This window comes from Hyperolius riggenbachi, chromosome 9, assembly GCF_040937935.1.
Source record: "Hyperolius riggenbachi isolate aHypRig1 chromosome 9, aHypRig1.pri, whole genome shotgun sequence".
NCBI classification, from domain to species: Eukaryota; Metazoa; Chordata; class Amphibia; order Anura; family Hyperoliidae; genus Hyperolius; species Hyperolius riggenbachi.
Genome location: NC_090654.1, coordinates 248,771,480 through 248,788,762, shown reverse-complemented (window position 1 = coordinate 248,788,762; position 17,283 = coordinate 248,771,480).

The window sequence follows — 17,283 nt, the reverse complement described above, 5'->3', positions numbered from 1 at the left end:
TAAGAAATAAAGCATTAGGAGCAGAGACATAAGTCTAATATTTGTTTCCAGCACAGGAGGAGTTAAGAAACTCCAGTTGTTATTTATGCATATTGCCATTGAGCTCTGAGACTTTGAAAGTGGTGAAGAGCTCTGACTTCTGATTAGGTTATCTCAACTGTATTGTGCTTTTCTTTTGCAGAAAACAGTTCAGGACAGGTCAAACGTTCACTGCCTGTTCTGCAAAAAACTTTTAGAATGCTGATTAATGTGTAAACTGCAAGTGTTAGAGAATGATGCAATGTTATAAAAAAAAAGCTGTATAACTGAAAATAAAAATATGAGAATATTTTTTTTGCTACCAATGTTCTAGTAATTACCCCTACTACACAACCAATTCATGATATCATAATTTTTTTTTCACTTCAGTGTCTCTTTAAGCATTTACTGTAGGTATGCAAATTATAGTTTCTCTTCAGATGGACTATAGCATAACTCTCACTGATAATTAGATACTAATTACGAGCCATAAAACTCTTGTCACTTGAGCTCTGCCGTAGCGTATCCCCAAAAAATAAATGTAATCTGACAGCATTTTACCACGTAATCCAACAGCGGTTCCCCAAAAATGCAGATAATCTGACAGCAGTACCCCCAGCATAGGTAGCCAGGTCTATAGGTGTCCCCAGTATAAGTAGCCATGAGTATAGTTGTCCCCAGAATAGGTAGCCAGGTGTATAATGTTCCCCGAATAGGTAGCCAGGTGTATAGATGTCCCCAGAAAAGGTGGCCAGGTATATATATGTCCCATAGGTAGCTAGGTGTATAGATGTCCACAGAATAGGTGGCTAGGTGTATATGTTCCATAGGTAGCCAGGTCTATAGATGTCCCCAGAATAGGTAGCCAGGAGTTTGTGTCCCCCAGCAGGAGGGGAGGAAGTGCGGGGGGAGCGTTAGGCACAGCACCGAAGAAGGGGGGACGTCTCCCCCCCCTCACCTTGGGCCTCCCCCTTTCTCATTCTCCCCTCCAGAACAAAAATTTGCGGAAGCTGGCAGCGGGTGGGACTTACCTCTTCCTCGTTCCAGCGCGAGAGGGAGCACTCCACTGCCGCTAGTCTGGTTTGGTCTAGACCAGAGCAGCGGCACGCAGAACTTGAAACGAGGAAGAGGTAAGTCCCGCCCGCTGCCGGCCGCCGCAAATTTTAGTTCTGGGGAAGGGGGGGGGGGTGAAGAAGGGGGAGCACCGAGGTGAGGGGAGGGGGGGAGACGTCCCCCATTCGCCGCCGCTGTGCCCAACGCTCCCCCTTCACTGCGTTCTCTCCCTCCACTCTGGTAAGGTAGACGACGTCCACCCTCTGAAAAAAGCAGGTGGACATCGTCCACCCGCGTTCACGCCCAACTCGACCCCTGTAAACAAACCTCTGATTGGGCAGTGTAATGTCTACAGAGGCACTGATTGATCAGAAAGCTCTGTACAATCAAAACTTTTGTTAACAGGATGCTAGCCAATCACGGGTTTATTTGTCTCTTACTGCCAGGCCCCCGTGTAAAAGTGCTTTTTTGATCAAGCAGTGCAGCTCTCAGGGAAGACAATGGAAGTATTGCAGTATTGTGCACTACCGGTATTCCCTCCTGTACATTTACAGCTGTGTGGGCCATATTAATAACCACTTCCCAACCACCGTTTTTTCCCCCTTTAAAAGGAATCTTAACCGAATGAAAAAAAAAGTTTAACTTACCTGCGGCTTACACCAGCCCCCTGCGGACATCCTGTGCCTGTGCCGTCACTCACCGATCATCTCCTCCCCCACCGTGGCTCAGTAACTGGCCAGTCACCGAGCCAGTGCACCTACAAGGCCCTGTCCGTGCACGTCCTCGATCGCACTCCCGTTTCTGTGGCCATTTTGTGCATGCATCTCTAACAATGATAAAGAACCCAGTCACAAACAAAGGACCATGCAGACTGATTTCAGTTTGGACAGTTTGGACAGCCTGAAATGCCTAAGAAATATATATACCAAAATTGTGAAACCCTACAATAAACGTTACGACCTGCCTGTGTGTTATGATCTTTGGCCCTAATTACTCCCTCTACAGCTTCTTATAGGAAGACTAAAGTGAGAGGGATATGGAGGCGGCCATTTATTTATTTTAGTTTCCTGGCAGCCCTGTTGATTTATGTGGCTGCAGTAGAGTTCGAATAACACCAGAAATAAGCATGCAGCTAATCTTGTCAGATCTGACAATAATATCAGAAACAACTGACCTGCTGCATGCTTGTTCAGGGTCTATGGCTAAAAGTACTACAGGCAGCGGATCATCAGGATAGCCAGGCTACAGTGCGTGGTTCGGAGGGGTTGGCCCTAGAGCTGCGCAGCCGTACTCAGGAAAATGCGGACTGGGCAGCCGCGGCCAGCTCCGGCGGCCATATTAGGAGCGGGATGAGAGCCCGACCCGGCCTGTGGGGTCGCGATCGGCACGGGGGGCGCTTTCAGGAAGGTGACCCGGCGGAACTGCACAGAGGGCGCGGCGTGTACCCCGTGAGTTTGGGGTGATCGAGGGGGTTTTCAGCCACGGTTCTGCTGCGTTTTAAGAGACACTATAATGTTAATGAGGTTTTTAAAATAAAAACCTCATTTTAGGGAGACTTCAGAGTCTCTTTAAAAGGAAATAAATATGGCAGCCTCCATATCCCTCTTGCTTTAGTTGTCCTTTAATGAGTAGGTCAACAGAATGCTTCACAAAATATCAGATTGTGAACAGAGACTAGGGTCAGTCCTCCTCTCTTGACCTGCCATAGCACACTAACACAGTTGGAATGGCACTGCACCTGGGGAAGAAATTATACTTCACTTCTTAATAAAAAGAGGAAGCATCCTGCAGTCTGATAGACATTCCTATACCGGTTGCCTATACTAATTTGGAAAAATTTGGCATGGGCCATAGAACAAGTGTGCCAGTTTACCCATTATGGTGTAAACACATCCAGACTAGTATATGACAACACTAGGGGCTTGATTCACAAAACAGTGCTTACTGTTAGCACGGGCGTGCTAAACAGTTAGCACGCAAAGTGCCACTCACGGACTTTTGCGCACGTAAATTCCTGTGATTGTGCGTTTACGCGCAAAAGTCAGTGTTATCGACTTTGCGCACGCAAAAGTCCACGAGCGGCATTTCGCGTGCTAACTGTTTAGCACGCCTGTGCTAACACTTAGCACTGTTTTTGTGAATCAAGCCCATGGTGTGACAAGAAGCTCACCTGCCTGTCCCCAGCTGTGAATATTACTATAGGTGCATACACACATCCAATCTTGATTGACCAATTTTACCACTTCCATGTAGTAAGAGAGCTTACCTACACAATCTGTTCTCAGTATTTATAATGTCAACTCAAGGGCTCGTTCACACTAAGGGCGTTTTAGGCTTTTTTTAAGCACCGGCGATTTTCAAAATCACCCTAAAAGCGATTGTGCAATGATTCCCTATGAGAGTGTCCACATCTGAGCGGTTCGATTCTGATCCGCTCACCAAAGGGCTGCCTGTACCATTTTTGGGGCGATTTGCCTCAATGGAAGGTATGGGGAAATCACAAATCGCAATGCTGTGTATAGCGATTTCCCCAGTGCTCTCATGAATAAATACATTGTATTTATTTATTTCTGGCTGAAAGAGTTCACTTCCTGACTGACGGCAGGAAGTGAAAAAACAGAATCGCTCTGCAAAAAAAAAGCTTAGAAAAGAGCTTTATAAAAATCGCAGCGCGCAGGTAAGCAAGAAATATTGCGCAAAAAAACGAAACCCGCTGGCGTCAGCGATTTCGATTTTAGATGTGAACAAGGCCTAATACTACATAAAAGTAGAGATGGCACGAACCTCCAATTTTAGGTTCGCGAACTGGGTTCGCATACTTCCGCAAAAGTTCGGTTTGCGCGAACTTTCGCGAACCGCAATAGACTTCAATGGGGACTGGGGAGGCAAACTTTGAAAACTAGAAACACTTATGCTGGCCACAAAAGTGATGGAAAAGATGTTTCAAGGGGTCTAACATCTGAGTTTTTCCATGGATGAGTGGGATACACACCAAAAGTACCGGGGAAAAATCTGGATTTGACGCAAAGCAGCATTTTAAGGGCAGAAATCACATTGAATGCTAAATTGCAGGACTTAAGTGCTTTAAAACATCTTGTATGTGTATACATCAATCAGGGAGTGTAATTAGAGTACTGCTTCACACTGACACACACCAAACTCACTGTGTAACGCACCGCAAACAGCTGTTTGTGTAGTGACAGCCGTGCTGGACTGGTGCGCACCATGACGAGAGTGTAGGTCGCCGGGCTGAGTGTAGGTCGCATATGGTCGCCGGGCTGAGGTAGCTGATTGACAGAACAGTGACTGTCCAGCTGATCAAATTTGGTCTGTCCACAATGAAGCAACAACCTTATTATCGTGGGTGTGCCCCCCCGCCCCGACACACTCATATAGCCGGCGGTCATTGTTTCATTGTGATACGCATGCCCCTTCACCGCTGCAAGGTAATGATCACGAAGGGGAATTGGCACATGTACGTGCCTTTTGTTTTGTTGTTGCAGCTGCAGTGCAGCCAGAAAAATCAGGCAGGCATGTACACGCACCAGAAAAATTTGTATAGCTGCCGCTGCTAAAATTCAGGAATCCACCTGGAGTCCTGGACCCTGTTGGTGGTGGCGGAGAAGGCAGTCAACCGGCCTGCGGGCAGAGATGCTGTGTCGGGAGTGACTTAGTCTTGGGGCAGGCAGTCACACGGCATGCAGGCAGAGATGCTGTGTGTGGGGACTGACTTAGTCTTCGGGCGGGCCTGAGCAGATGGACCCTTGACCCAACGCTGTGTGCCAGAGATGTCACCACTTGCCTTTCAACATCATGGTAAAGTTTAGGTATCGCCTTTTTTGAGAAAAAATTGCGGCCTGGTAACTTCCACTGTGGTGTGTGACTTTGCTTTTGCGTGCTGCTTTTCCTCAGGTGGTCATCCCATTGCAGTTTGTGCTTTGTAATCATGTGCCTTCGTAAGGTAGTTGTCCCTACGCGGGTCTTGGCCTTTCCATGGCTCAATTTTCGGTGGCAGAGAGTACAGATGGCATTGCTCTCATCTGAGGCCGAAACACACAAAAATGTCTACACCGCTGAGCCCTGGGGTGATGGCACTTTGGTGGTGGTGACTGAGTGTTAAGGGGGGTGCCAGAATCAGAGCAGGTGGAGGAAGATATGTCACGCTTCCGTGCGGAAGCTGAGAAAGATGAGGTGTTCTGTGTTAACCTCCTTAGCGGTAACCCCGTGCTGGACACGGGGTAAGCCGCACAGGAGGATTTCCCAGCACAATTTTTTTTTAATACACGCAGCTAGCACGTTGCTAGCTGCGTGTTACTTACGATCGCTGCCGCCCCGCGCCGATTCACCGCTACCCGCCGTATTAGAGGGTGCCCCCCTGAGACCTGTGCGCTGCCTGGCCAATCAGTGCCAGGCAGCGCTGAGGGGTGGATCGGGACTCCCTCTGACGTCGATGACGTCGGTGATGTCATCGCACCCATTGCCATGGCGAAGGGGGAAGCCCTCATGGAAATCCTGTTCGATCGGCGCATACGGGGGGACGCCACAGGGAGGGGGGAAGCATGTAGCTAGCGCCAGGCTAGCTACATGCTAAAAAAAAAAGTTAAAAAAAACCTTCATACCGCCAGGGAGGTTAAATAGTCAACTACGTCCTGACAATATTGGGGGTTGATGGTACGTGCCTTCTTCTGAACACTGTACTTTGGTCCAGGGCCACACAAAATCCCGACAGCATGACCTCGAACAGACCTGCCAGGTGGCCTGCCTCTGCCTTTTGCTTTGTCCATATTGGTGGGTGTTGAAGTGAAAGGTATGCACTGACTTGACTAATACAATGTGCAGTCACACAGGTGCAGTTAACAGTTATGCACGGAGTGGTATATCACACTGCGTGCGCTCACGTAGGTAGGTGGGTGCACTGAACAACAGGTAGGTATATCCAGTGATGGGTATTACAAATGTGCACCTGTCACACACACATACCGTGAACAAGTACAGTGACTGGTGGTATTAAATATCACACTTTGTGCGCTCACCTAGGTAGGTGGGTGCACTGAACACAACAGGTAAGTATATGCAGTGATAGGTATTACAAATGTGCACCTGTCTCACACACGTACCGTGAACAGGTACAGTGACTGGTGGTATTGAATATCCCACTGCGTGCGCTCACATAGGTAGGTGGGTGCACTGAAGTGAACAACAGGTAGGTATATGCAGTGATAGGTATTATAATGTGCACCTGTCACACACAGATAGGTACCGGACAGGCACAGTGACACTGCATGCGCTCACGTAGGTAGGTGGGTGCACTGAAGTGAACAACAGGTGTGTGCACTGCTGTCACACACACAGGTAGTCACTGAATGTGCTGGGGCTGGCAGTGGCACACACAGTAGGAAGTACCAAGGCTGTCTATACAACACAAGTGTCTCTGGGACACACACACACACAAAAAGATCACAAGAACAAGAGTAGCTCTCAAAAGAGCTGTTGAGGGGTGCTTTTTTAGCAATAATAATCAGCAAGGAGCAAGCTAAGAAGCCTACAAGAGCCTAACTAAGCTTTCCCTATAGGTCTCTGCACAGCAGCTCTCCCTTCTCTAATTACTGCAGGCACACGAGTGAGTCCAATGCCTGACGCTGCCTGCCTTTTATCAGGGGGGGGAGTGGCTCCAGGAGGGAGTGTAGTCTGATTGGCTACAATGTGCCTGCTGACTGTGATGTAGAGGGTCAAAGTTGACCCTAATGATGCACTATGGGGGCAAATCGAACTTCTGGAAAAGTTCACGGGCCATCTCTACATAAAAGTGGTAACATTGGCTAATCAAGATTTAATATGTGTATGTAACTTACGACACCAATCTCTACCACACTATGGTCAACGAGATGCTAATAATTTACTACAAAGTGGATGCAAATCCGAATGAAGCCAATCACATGAACTTTCTGACAAATGTTATTGTCTGAATTCCAAGCTGCTTATGATTTGACAAGACACAGAACATTTATATTGTACTTTTCTCCTCTGACTCAAAGGGCCAGAGCTGCAGCCACTAGGACCCGCTCTATAGGAAGTAGCAGTGTTAGGAAGTCTTGCCCAAGGTCTCCTACTGAATAGGTGCTGACTTACTGAAAAGGAAGAGTAGAGACTCAAACCCTGGACTCCTGTGTCAGAGGGAAACAGTAAATTCGGTCGCCTAAGGCAAGTGGGCAAAAAGGGCGCCGCCATTCACTCCCATAATAAATATTGTTTATTGGGCGCCCAACAGGAAAAAAGGGCGCCGGAGAAAAATAACATTTTACAAGCGGCGCCCGGAGACTTTTAATGTTTTATAACTGCCTCTCATGATTACACATTATTTAAAGTGAACCTTAAGCCGGTTAAAAAAAATGAGATTAACTCACCTGGGGCTTCACTCAGCCCCCTGCAGCCGATCGGTGCCCTCGCAGCTCCGGTCCGATGCCTCTGGACCCGCCGGCGAACACTTCCGGTTTGTCCGTCACCGGCCGACAGGCATGGGAACGCGAGTGATTGTTCGCGTTCCCAGCCTGTATATCGCCCCCTGTGCTGCTATTGCGACCTACTGGCCGCAATAGCAGTATAGGGGGCGATATACAGGCTGGGAACGCGAACAATCACTCGCGTTCCCATGCCTGTCGGCCGGTGACGGCCAAACCAGAAGTCGTCGTCGCCGGCGGGTCCAGAGGCATCGGACCGGAGCTGCGAGGGCACCGATCGGCTGCAGGGGGCTGAGGGAAGCCCCAGGTGAGTTAATCTCATTTTTTTTAACAGGCTTAAGGTTCACTTTAATGATTTATAATTTTTTACACATTATTTTTAAACGAAAAACAGCACAATATTTTTTTCAAACGTTATTAATGCTTATCACAGGGGGGTCTTAGGTTTAGGCACCACCAGGGGGGTCTTAGGTTTAGGCAACACCTGGGGGGTCCTAGGTTTAGGCACCACCAGGGGGGTCTTAGGGTTAGGCACCACCAGGGGGGTCTTAGGGTTAGGCACCACCTGGGGGGTCTTAGGTTTAGGCACCACCTGGGGGGGTCTTAGGGTTAGGCACCACCTGGGGAGTCTTAGTGTTAGGCGCCACCTGGGGGGTCTTAGGTTTAGGCACCACCAGGGGGGTCTTAGGGTTAGGCACCACCTGGGGAGTCTTAGTGTTAGGCACCACCTGGGGGGTCTTAGGTTTAGGCACCACCAGGGGGAGTCTTAGGTTTAGGCACCATCAGGGGGGTCTTAGTTTTAGGCACCACCAGGGGGGGTCTTAGGTTTAGGCACCACCAGGGGGGTCTAGGGGTAGGTACAGGGTGGGTTCTGTATGAGAGTAGGGTTAGGTATAGCTTTAGTAAAATTCTCATTAATCTTTTATAAAACGTTATTATATATTTCACTTTTTAAACAGGGAAGATTAACGTTTTTACAATTGCCGATTTCATACACATTATTTAATGATTTATAACTTTATAAAACATTATTTTTAAACGAAATATAGCGCAATTTTTATTATTGCTTATTTCCCGACGCCCTTTTATAGCGTACGCGTGTCAGAGACAGAGCCCAAAAAGGAACTTTAGTAAAACGGTGGAAAAATAAATCAATACATTGCAAGGTGATTTGCAATTAAGTTAAAAATAGAAGAGAGATCAATAAATTATTGATATTTGCCATGTAATTTGTTCATATTTGATACACAATCAGTCTGCACGTAATCATCTTTACTACTGGCAGAAATGAAAAAACACAGCACCAACTGCCATTATCTATAACCACACCTCTTAACAATGTGATAGGCTAAAAGGTTATTGATTTATAGATACAGAATACATATGCACACAGAGAGATACTTGTTGCTTGGCAATTGGAAAAAGTGGTTATTTCCCACAATGCAATAAGGTTCTTCTCAGACAGGAAACTGTCAGGACCTAGGTCATGACATCACACTGTGGGAGGGGCTTCACCACAATATCAGCCATACAGACAACCCCTGATGATCTATTTGAAAAAAGGGTAAAGATTCCTCATGGGAAAAGCGGTATCAGCCACTGATTGGGATGAAGTTCAATCCTTGGTTACAGTTCCTCTTTAACCCTCTGGGCGATAATCCCGAGCTGAGCTCGGGGTAAGCCGCCGCAGAGGATTTCTCAGGCCCTGGTGGGCCAATTTGCATAATTTTTTTTTGTTGCACGCAGCTAGCACTTTGCTAGCTGCGTGTGTATACCGATCGCCGCCGCTCCGCTCTGATTCGCCGCTACCCGCCGTGCCGTGCCGCCCCCCCCCCCTCCAGACCCCGTGCGCAGCCTGGCCAATCAGTGTTAGGCAGTGCTGAGGGGTGGATCGGGACTCCCTCTGACGTCACGACGTCGTTGACGTCGATGATGTCATCCCGATCGTCGCCATGGTGATGGGGGAAGCCAAACAGGAAATCCCGTTGTGAACGGGATTTCCTGTTTGCTTTGATCGCCGGAGGCGATCGGAGGGGGTGGGGGGATGCCGCTACACAGCGGCTATCATGTAGCTAGCGCTAGGCTAGCTACATAGTTACAAAAAAAAAAAGTGCTGCGCCGCCCCCTGGCCATATTATTGTACCGCCCAGGAGGTTAACCAATATCCAACCACAGGATTTGCAAAAAATGTGCATGTAATGTGCATGCATCCCTGAATCATCAGAATCTCATTGGTCATCTGTAGCCCTTAGTAGAAAGAGGCAGGACCTAGAGGGTACACATGAGTGTTTGGGATTTTATTGCTGGAAGTTTACAAAAACCTTCTAAATAGCCGAAAACATAATGACAAACAAAACAAAAAAGTTGATATCTGTTTACCCTATTCTGCTTTTTTTTGGAGTACATGATCTACCACCAACACTATAATAATTTACTCTTTAAATTACTGTACCAGTATTATCAATGTTTAAGTACACAGGTGTTTTCCGTCATGTTAACCATTTCACGGAGTTTGAAGCATACATTCTACATGAGACTAGGCTAATCTGACATAGAGTACAGCAATTTAAAGAGGACCTGTAGTGAAAATAACCTAATTAACAAAATTGCTTATTGTTCACAATACTTATTTATAGAATATTTAGTCAGTGTTTTTTCCATTGTAAAATCTTTCCTCTCTCTGCTTTACATTCTGAAATTTAACACTGGTGATATCTTTAGTCCTGGCAGGTGATCTGTACGTAATGTTTGTTACTTAAAGTTGTATGGCTTGCTTGGCAGTTGGAAAAAGCTGTTATTTCCCACAATGCAATGAGGTTCACAGACAGCAAACTGTCAGGACCTTGGTCATGACATTACACTGTGGGAGGGTTTTCACCACAACATCAGCCATACAGACTCCTCTAATGATCTATTCGAGAAAAGTTAAAGATTTCTCATGGGAAAGGGTGTATCAGCTACTGATTGGGATGATGTTTAATCCTTGGTTAAAGTTCATCTTTAAGCAAGCACTTTTTTAAACAAAATCGCAGACATGAATTCCGCCGTCCCAGGTCGGTCTTCCTATTCCGAATGGGTTTCAAGTGAACTTTGCAACACACCCTGTCTTTCGATAGTACGTCAAGCGAACCTCTCACATGTTATATGGACCTGTCAGTAAGGATAATGTATCTTTCTAACATTGACGGATAGAAATATGCATTGTGATGGATGTTGATGTGTCTAGAACACCACTTAACATCCCTGCAGTCTTTTCCATGCTCTGTAGATTGCATACAGCACACCAGCCAAGAATAAAAGATAAACGGACTGTGGCGGGGAGGTCATCGGTGGGATAATTATATTCAAGGACATTCCCAGAACAGCCAGACTCATCTGGAGGTGGGGTGTGACGATTGGTGATGACATAACAGTAAGGCCTCTTGCACACTACATGCAATTCTGATTTTTATACGTCCGAATTTGGATTCCGGTTAAAAACCGTAGCAGCATGCAGTACGTTTTTTTAATCGGAATCCAAAATCGGATCAGATAAAAAATCGCAATCACATGTAGTGTGAAAGAGGCCTCACACTTATCAGCCGAACAGGAACTGGTTTTCAACCACTTCTAGGGAGAAAATTAAAGGGAACCTAAAGCAAGAGAGATATAGAGGCTGCCATATTTATTTATTTTTAAACAATACATATTGTCTGGCTGTCCTGTTATTCCTCTTTCTCTAATACTTTTAGCATTAGACCCTAAACTAGCATGCAGATCAGCTCTGTATTAGCTGCATGCTTGTTTCAGGTGTGTGATTCAGACACTATTGCAGCTGAAGAGATCAGCAGGGCTGCCAAGCAACTGGTATTGTTTAAAATGAAATAAATACGGAAGCCTCGCTTTAGCTTCCCTTTAATGAAAGCAATTTTTTAAGTTGACTGCTTGTAATGAATGCGTAGCACTGTTGTTATTCTTATCATCCTTCATTTATAAGGTGCCAGCAAATTCCACAGTTCTATAAGTTAAATCATATTCTTGCCCCTTCGCCAATCTGAGTTGCCAGAAATAATTCACAGAGTTTCTACATGCAGGTCTAGTTTTCTAATCAGGTAGTGCAAAGTTGCAAAGATCAACTGCAACTAATCAGATTCAACCCTATTTACATTTACAGCAATCAAAACAATGACAGATGATTTCTGATTGATTGCTGCAGATAAAAACACCCTTTACATGCTACGTACATCGCACACTCCTGGGGGAAAAAAAGCAAAAAACAGACTGCTGCCTTTAAATGATTGAAACTGAAATGATATACTGTACAAAGATACAAACAGTTAAATATACAGCATCCTTGTTTCTTTTCACCTGATTGGTTGTTTAAAAAGATGGCAAAAGCAAAATAGGAGCCATTGCCCATAGCAACCATTCAGCATCTTTGTTCTCCTCATCTGATTGGTTGCTGTTAGTAACGGCTCCACTCTAGCTCCAATACTCTTTGCACCTGTTGTGCCAAACCTACACCCAATCAATGGTAATCCAAGGTACTGAAGTAGTCAACTCATCTCCTGTGGGGTTATCCTATACCTAACACAAAGTTTAGCAACAGATTGGCTACAGAGCAGAGTTAATGTTCTGTCATGTGCAAAGGTTCATGCAAATCCCTCAAACAGCAAAAGAGGCTGAAATAGTGTGACTCAGTTAAAACAAAATAAAGAATTTCAAAAGGAAAAGGATAATGGGTAATGGAATTGCTAGACAAGAGCTCTACAGTTCAAGGAGCCTAGATGGTGGAATTATTATAAGCACCATAATCCTGATCAGCTGATGCCACACCCTAATAGAGCAGAGACAGTCATACAGTGCAATATAGGCAGTATAAGTAGAGTAAAAAATATTCCCACCACTGGCCGGAGATCCCTGCCAGTTAGGCAGAAACAGATGGAAGCAGTCACACATCTTGACAGGCTTGTCAGGCACTCCTGTGAGAGATCTGGAGTTGTCACTTAGCTGGGGGAGCGGAGGAGGCTACATCTGGGCAGTCCACATCAGATGCTGCTGAGCAGGAAAGTGGAGGAAGCCTGAAAGCAAATGCTGACACATTCCTGCTTCTCGGCTAACCCAGCAAATGATACGGCCCCTGGATGGTACCCAAATTATTCAAGGCCGTCCATAAATACATTGCATCCAATTGATCTCATCGCTTGTAGAGGAAGAAGTCACATGTCACTGCGGAGGATACATCAGAGATGCTCTTACAAAACTGATACTGGAGAACAGTCAGATACTGGAGAAAGCTGAGGGTTTTTTTTTTTCCTCATAGTCAGGCAGAGAGCATAGTCTGGGCTTGAAGGGATGGTCAGAATATTGATTGTTCGCAAACTAGCAAAATGCCATTAAGTGAGTAAAGTGGTCATAAAGTCTTGAATCAGCTGTACTTAAAGGATCTGCAGATGAAGCGTGTGCATAAAAAAAGTCACTGCGGAAAAGACCAAAAACAGAGCGTAAACTAATCAGGATTGGGCCCCAAATAGTGTCGCAGTTAGCCAAAGTATGTCTCGAAGTGCAGACTAATTTTTATTCGAAAAAAATGTTTATTATTTGGGAGCAATTGCTTAAATTAAATAATGTGGAAAGGAGTTAAGTTTTTAATTGCTGTTTGTGTCCCTATTGGGTTGGTTTCCCATCACTTCCTGTAACTAGGACCTCGGTGGAACTCTAATAATTTAATATGAAACCTGATAGTCTCAGGGATAAAAACAGCAATAGCAAACTAGCCAGGAATTCAAAAGTTCACACATTGGCCCATATGCTTTTTCTCCTGAGTTTTCTCCTAGGAGATATTTTCAAAATTGTTAATAAAATTCCTCTTAAAGAGACTCTGAAGCGGATAAAAATTGTTATTTTTACCAGGTAGTTAGCTAAAGGAGTATGAGGAGACTTAAACCGCTGCATCCCTGCGGCAAAACGAGGGGTTTATACCCCCAAGTCCCGGGGCAAACATCCAAAGTCGTTGATTTTCCTGCCACGGGGAGGCAGAGCTTAACGCTGTAGCTCTGCCTCTAATGGAGTCAATCTCTGTGCGGATCGCCGCCTCTCCCCGCCTCTCTCTGTGAAGGTAGCCAGAGAGGGGTGGGGAAAGGCAGCGATCAGTAGAGGCAGAGCTACAGCAGAATGCTCTGCCTCTTTCAGGAAGCGCTCCCTGGATTTCCTCCCGGGGATTTGGGGGGTCTATAGCCCTCGTTTTGCCGCGGGGATGTGGTGGTTTACCTCATACTACTGAAGCTAACTACCAGGTAAAAAAATAGAATAATTCTGACAGTAATTTTTAATTTACTTTTTTGTTTTGTTTTGTTTTTTTTCTCAAAAAGAAAGGGAGAAAAGGTTAATTGCATATGGCCCATTGGCCCTAATCCAATTCACTGTTTCTTCTCCTTAGTTTTCTTACAGGAGATCATTTTTCATCTTACCTAAAGAATAACTTGTCAGCCCTTAGCAATTGAAAATGTACTAAAAGTAGGTATAAAAGTCGTATTAAACTTATTTTAAGTATTTTCTAGTTTGGTGGGAGCTTAAAGGACCACTATTGCAAAAAAAGTAGGCAGTTAAAATCTGCCAGAACCGACAGGTTTTGGGCCAGTCCATCTTCTCTTGGGGGTTTCTCAGGGTTTTCTTTGTTTACAACAGCATTTCCTGAACTTTACTGCCAAAATAATAAGTTTGCATTGCAGACATATCACAAACATTTCTAAGCAGTAGGGATGGTCATGTCTAGGAGAACTCATGGGGAACCATGTGATCAGTTTGGTCAGGTGACCGATATGTAAGTGTCTTATTTGCCAGTCATGATCATGTGCTAAAGCAGGATGTGATCACAGCAAATCAGAGCTTTGTAAGGGCTGGTGCACATCAAGAGCGGTTCTGAGCGTTTTTTAAAAAACGCTAGCGCTTTGAAAAGCGCTTGGCTAATGCATTTCAATGGGCTGGTGCACACCAGAGCGATTCGTTTTTTCCCCAAACCCAAATGAGAGTCCTGCAGCGTTTTTGCTGATTTCTGAGGCGATTCAGCCTCAATATTAAGTATAGGGAAGTGGAAAATCTGTCTGTAAAACGCTAGATAAAAGCGATTTTCCAAGAGTTTTCGTTACAGAAGCTGTTCAGTTACAGCAGCCCCAGGTGCACAGAGAGAGCGCAACTGGATGTGGCTGCACATGAGCGGTGAACAAGCATTTGGCATTATATTATACTTCTAGCAGCAAAATGCTTCTGGGGAATCATCTGTAATTCCAGCAGATGCAAGGGTGATCCCTCCTTCACTGCAGAATGGAATGGGCATGCAAACATGAAGCTTTGGAGCTGTTCTGTTTACCAAACATGGTACAGTTGCCATGGGGTTGCCTCGAGACTTATTTCAGCATGCCTACTAAATGCCTGCTAAATTATAGATGTGTAATAAATAGCGGAGAAGCCGCCGCGTGGTCTAGTAACGGGGCGGCTGTCTCCGCGTTCAGGCCAGCGGTTTCCGCACAGCAACATGTCTCTGGTTTGCCTGGGCCTTCTAGTGCACACAGATGGAGAGCTACGCGCGCGCGCACGCCAGAAGACAGGACTTTTATGCCAGCAGGAGAGGTATCAGCTGATCAGGACGATCAGCTGATCCCAGCAGAACTCCTGATTGGTTGAGTGGCTGGGGGCTGCGCTGTGGAGCGCTGTACTATATATAGAACTTACTTGTCAGTTGCAGGCTGTCTGCCGTTGCGAATACTCACGTGTGAGCACTCAGACCTCAGTCAGATCCTACAGTGTGTTAGAACCAGTTGGAACTGGGAATTCACACTTAGCCAGATTCCGCTCTTGAACTTTACTGTGTTATACTTTAGATCAGTTCCAGGGTGTTGAGACCAAGGACCTCGCTCACACCCAAGCTTAGGATTACTGTGTCATTACTGTGTTATCCTTTAGACCAGTTCCGGGGTGTTGAGACCAAGGACCTCACATCCAAGCTTAGGATTACTCTGTCATTGCTGTGTTATACTTTAGACCAGTTCCGGGATGTTGAGACCAAGGACCTCACATCCAAGCTTAGGATTACTGTGTCATTGCTGTGTTATACTTAAGACCAGTTCCTGGGTGTCGAGACCAAGGACCTCACACCCTAGCTTAGGATACTGTGTTATGCTTTAGACTAGTTCCTGGGTATCGAGACCAAGGACCTCACACCTCAGACTAGGATTGTACTTATTTGTTATGACCTCTGGCTCTGCTGACCTCTCTCTTGCTTTCTGATTCGGTACCTCTGCCCATCTGTCTTCTAGTTGCCAACCTTGCCTGTACCCGGTTACCGAATCAGCTTTCTGTCTCTGTACCTTATCTGCTCGTGTGTTGCTGACCTGGCCTGTCTGACCCTTCTGGCTGTCACTCATCCCTCGGGTGATCAGTCTAACTGTACTGCCCGTGACACTCATCCATCAGGTGTCAATTAGCTGCAAGAGCTTCCTGCTCCTCAGGAAGTCCTGTCTGCAGTTCAGCCAGGGGCCGCTATCCCACAGGAGTCCACTGGCTGCAGTACAGTCTGATTCCCAATCCATCAGGGAATCCTTGGCTGCAGTACAGTCTGTCTCTCCTCCACTTGGGAGGACAGCTGAAGTACAGCCAGTGGCCACCTGCACCTCAGGGGTCCACTGGCTGCAGTAGAGTCTGTATCTCCCGCATCCCGGGAGATAAGCTTTTTTACTGTTGCACCAAACACTCACCACACTAGGTGTCCTGTGTCTCGCTATACTTGCATTATTGGTGATTCTGCAGATCACCACATAATCAGGTATAGCGTCTGTATTATTGGTGATACTGCATATCACCAATAATCAGACAAAACCTGTGTTGCTGACACCAATCGTTATAAGATGGCTGCAGAGTGAACTGGAAAGAGAATCTGAATAACATTAAAGGTGCCCATACATAAGAACATGCATGGGCAGATCGACCAAGAGACAGAAAATTTTCGGGGGGGGGGGGGGGAGTCGTGCAGCATGCGTAGTGGCACCCCCCAGTATTGGTAGTGACCCCCCCCGTTAAGGTGGTGACAGGTGCCCCCCAGTTTAGGTAGTGACAGGGACCACCCCCCCAGTTTAGGCAGTGACAGGGACCCCCCATGTTTAGTGACAGGGACCCCCCTAATTTAGGTGGTGACAGTTGCCCCCCAGTTTTAGGTAGGGACAGGGCCCACCACCCCACTCACCGTGATGTGTCCCGTCCGTCCCCGCTGCCTATCATGTAACAGTGAGGGGGCGTCACTCAGACCTCTGATCAGTCGGTGACCAGTAAGAAGTGGGCGCATGGTGTCCCCTGTGGGCACCACCCTGCATATGCGAAAGTGACAAATGACTTCCCCATATCAGTGCAGTATCCGTGAGGTACTAGCAGCCGCTTCTCACTGGTCGCCAGCTGATCGGAGGTTTGACGCTGCCTGTTTCATGATAGACAGCGCTGACGGACACACTGTTTGTTTGACCGCGGGGCTGCCCCATGTTGCCCCTATGTGCGGACGTCCATAGAGACAGATCTCTCGCTGATAGAATCTGATCACAGAGAGTTTTGTTGCCTGCCCATACACCCCAGGCCAATTCCTGATTCCTGATCACCCCACCTGATGCCTTACCCTAACCGTCCCCCCACACAAACACCCTACCTTACGTCTAACCCTAATCGTCCCTCCCACACAAACATCCTACCTGATGCCTAACCCTAACCCCCCCACCGCACAAACACCCTACCT